This window comes from Triticum urartu, chromosome 2, assembly GCF_003073215.2.
Source record: "Triticum urartu cultivar G1812 chromosome 2, Tu2.1, whole genome shotgun sequence".
In the NCBI taxonomy this organism is placed as follows: Eukaryota; Viridiplantae; Streptophyta; class Magnoliopsida; order Poales; family Poaceae; genus Triticum; species Triticum urartu.
This window is the reverse complement of record NC_053023.1, coordinates 432,348,515-432,352,750: the sequence shown is the minus strand read 5'-3', so window position 1 is coordinate 432,352,750 and position 4,236 is coordinate 432,348,515. Positions and strand designations below refer to the sequence as shown.

The 4,236-nt window shown below is 39.2% G+C and overlaps 1 non-coding gene across 1 annotated transcript; it reads right to left on the bottom strand.

Moving 5' to 3' along the window:
* Window positions 1-3,239: 3,239 nt before the first annotated feature.
* On the bottom strand, window positions 3,240-3,310 carry TRNAG-GCC. The gene has a single exon. It is a non-coding gene; the product is annotated as a tRNA-Gly (tRNA).
* Between the last annotated feature and the right edge of the window lie 926 nt (window positions 3,311-4,236).

Here is a 4,236-nt window from a genome sequence, read left to right as displayed (position 1 = left end):
CCAACAATGGCGGGCTAATTTGAAGGGGGACAGCAAGTATCAACTATCCTGACAAAAGTAGTCTTCGCCTGCGCAAAGCTCTGGTGATGACGCCATCTTGGGCCCCATGGTGACCTCCGTCTCGTAGTCCTCCTGGTCTTGGTCTCGTTGCACCGAAATGGCAACCTTTGCCTGATGCCTCGGTACTCCGCGGCTATGATTGCCCCCCTTTGCACCAAAGAGGAAAGGAGGACGCTGCGCGGGCTGGCACTCGCCTGGCGCCCTGAGTCGTCATGGCTTGCGTCACGGGCACCTCGCGAGGTACCCCGCCTTGATCTCTCCGCCTCCTCATGAGCCAGCCTGACGAGGCCGTGCCTGAGGAAGCTCCGTGTTGTTCGCCCCGCGAGGGTCTTGAGTTTGTGTTGGTGAACATAGGTCGTGCTGGGCCCCCCTTTGAGCCACCCCGCAGGCCGCAGGCAGGCAAGTCTGGGGACCCCCGTTCCCAGAACGCCGACAAATTGAGTCTTTAAAGATTTGAGAACACTTTATGTATGTCTTGCCGTGCGTATCTGTGGTGACAATGGGATACCACGTGATTCACTTGATGTATGATTTGGTGATCAACTTGCGGGTTCCACCCATGAACCTATGCATAGGGGTTGGCACGCGTTTTCGCCGTGATTCTCCGATAGAAACTTTGTGACACTCTTTGAGGTTCTATGTGTTGGTTGAATAGATGAATCTGAGATTGTGTGATGCATATCATATAATCATACCCACGGATACTTGAGGTGACATTGGAGTATCTAGGTGACATTAGGGTTTGGTTGATTTGTGTCTTAAGGCATTATTCTAGTACGAACTCTAGGGCCGTTTGTGACACTTATAGGAATAGCCCAACGGATTGATTGGAAAGAATAACTTTGAGGTGGTTTCGTACCCTACCATAATCTCTTCGTTCGTTCTTCGCTACTAGTGACTTTAGAGTGACTCTTTGTTGCATGTTGAGGGATAGTTATATGATCCAATTATGTTATTATTGTTGAGGGAACTTACACTAGCGAAAGTATGAACCCTAGGCCTTGTTTCAACACATTGCAATACCGTTTACGCTTACTTTTATCATTAGTTACCTGGCTGTTTTCATATTTTCAGATTACAAAAACTATTATCTACTATCCATATACCACTTGTATCACCATCTCTTCGCCGAACTAGTGCACCTATACAATTTACCATTGTATTGGGTGTGTTGGGGACACAAGAGACTCTTTGTTATTTGGTTGCAGGGTTGCTTGAGAGAGACCATCTTCATCCTACGCCTCCTATGGATTGATAAACCTTAGGTCATCCACTTGAGGGAAATTTGCTACTGTCCTACAAACCTCTACACTTGGAGGCCCAACAACGTCTACAAGAAGAAGGTTGTGTAGTAGACATCAAGCTCTTTTCTGGCGCCGTTGCCGGGGAGGTGAGTGCTTGAAGTTGTATCTTTAGATCTTGCAATCGAGTCTTTTAGTTTCTTGTTTTATCACTACTTTAGTTTATAAAAGAAAACTATAAAAAATGGAATTGAGTTTGTCTCATACGCTTCATCTTTTTAATATCTTTCGTGAGTATGATGGAAAGGAAAATTGTGCTCAAGTGCTAGAAGAAGAATGCATTAGAATGTTTGGCACTAAATATTTGAATGATGATCATGATTGCAATGTTGTTAGTATGAATTCCTTGAATATCTATGATGCTAATGATATGCAAAGCCACAATCTTGGGGATGCTATGTTTGATGAAGATGATATTTTTTGTCTCCCAAGTTTTGATATGCAAATTTATTATGACGATAGCATGCATCCTACTTCTGATGATTATTGTGATGACACTTATGCTACAAAAAGTAGAGATGATTATATTTATAAAACTTGTCATGATTATGGTTACCCCTTTTCTGAACATTACTCTTTTAATGTGGAAACAATTTATAGTATTCGAGTTTCTTATGATACTCCCACTATTCCGAATGAGAAGAATTTTGCGTATGTGGAGAGTAATAAAATTTCTATGCTTGTAGATCATGAAAAGAATGCTTTAGGTGCTGGTTATATTGTTGAATTCATTCATGATTCTACTGAAAATTATTATGAGGGAGGAATATATACTTGTAGGAATTGCAATAATATCAAGTTTCCTCTCTATGTGCTTAAAATTTTGAAGTTATGATTGTTTTGCTTTCCTATGCAAGTTGATTCTTGTTCCCACAAGTTGTTTGCTCACAAAATCCCTATGCATAGGAAGTGGGTTAGACTTAAATATGCTAGTCATATTCTTCATGATGCTCTCTTTATGTTTCAATTCTTATCCTTTATGTGAGCATCATTGAAATCATCATGCCTAGCTAGGGGCGTTAAACGTTAGCGCTTGTTGGGAGGCAACCCAACTTTATTTTTGTTCCTTGATTTTTGCTCCTGTTTAGTAATAAATAATTTATCTAGCCTCTGTTATGATTGAGTTTTTATGTTTTAATTAGTGTTTGTGCCAAGTAGAACCGTTGGGAAGACTTGGGGAAAGTCTTGTTGATCATGCTGTAAAAAACAGAAACTTTAGCGCTCACGAGAATTGCTGCCATTTTTATTTGGAGAGTGCTATTTAGTTAATTCTTTTTGAATATTATTAATATATAAATTCCTCACGTCCGGCAATTTATTTGAGAATTTTATGAGTTTCATAAGTATACGTTTGATCCAGATTACTACAGACTGTTCTGTTTTTGACAGATTCTGTTTTTCATGTGTTGTTTACTTATTTTGATGAATCTATGGCTAGTAAAATAGTTTATAAACCATATAGAAGTTGTAATAAAGGAGGTTTAACACCAATATAAATAAATAATGAGTTCATTACAGTACCTTGAAGTGGTGATTTCTTTTCTTTCGCTAACGGAGCTTACGAGTTTTCTGCTATGTTTTGTGTTGTGAAGTTTTCAAGTTTTGGGTAAGGATTCGATGGACTATGGAATAAGGAGTGTCAATAGCCCAAGCTTGGGGATGCCCAAGGCACCCCAAGGTAATATTCAAGGATATACAAGAGCCTAAGCTTGGGGATGCCCCGGAAGGCATCCCCTCTTTCGTCTTTGTTCATCGGTAACTTTACTTGGAGCTATATTTTTATTCACCACATGATATGTGTTTTGCTTGGAGCATCAATTTATTTTGTTAGTATTTGCTTTATGTTATTGGGAGGGGCTAAAAGGGTACTCGTCTTTGGGCGAGCGGCGGGAATCGAACCCGTATCTTCTCCTTGGCAAGGAGATATTTTACCATTGAACTACGCTCGCTACGGTATATATTTTATAGCGTATATCCGCCTGGGTCGACCTTCTATGTCTGGGTCGACCGTTTCATTTCATTTTCTATTATATTAGAGTTTTCCTTTTTTTATTATCTGTCAATGAATATTCTAATGGGATTTCGAACAATGTTTTGCATCTTTTATTTCAATAAAAGTGGCATTGATAGCCTTTACTGTGCCTATTTTAGAAGTCCACATGTTGCTGTTTGAAAACAGAAAGTTTACCGCTGTTGCAATAATTCCCTAGAAAAGTCATAATGTGATAAAATGTTGAAACCTTTTTCATATTAAGCTCTGATAAATTTACTATGGTGGGAATTTTCTTTCATAATTTTTGGAGCTAGGGAAGTATGGATGTTGCTGCATTCTTTACAGACTGTCCTGTTTAGGCAGATTGCTGTTATGTTTGCATTGTTTGCATATGTTTGCTTCTTTAATGATTCTATTTGAGGATAGGACTATTAAATATGCAGAGGCTTTTAGTATGCAATGTTGAATAATAATTTTAGTGATTTGCTACAGTAGAGTATGATAAGGTTTTTGCAATGGTTTATACTAACTTATCTCACGAGTCCTTGTTGAGTTTTGTGTGGATGAAGCTTTTGAGATTTAGGGAGACCGTGATATGAGAGGAATTAAGGAGACATAAAAGCTCAAGATTGGGGATGCCCAAGGCACCCCAAGATAATATTTCAAGAAGTCTCAAGCGTCTAAGCTTGGGGATGCCCCGGTTGGCATCCCACCTTTCTTCTTCAACAACTATCGGTTAGTGTCGGTTGATCCTAAGTTTTTGCTTCTTCACATGATGTTTGCCATTCTTAGAATGTCATTTTATTTAGTTTTGCTTGTTGTTTGAATAAAATACCAAGATCTGAAATTATTAAATGTTAGAGAGTCTTCACATAGTTGCAT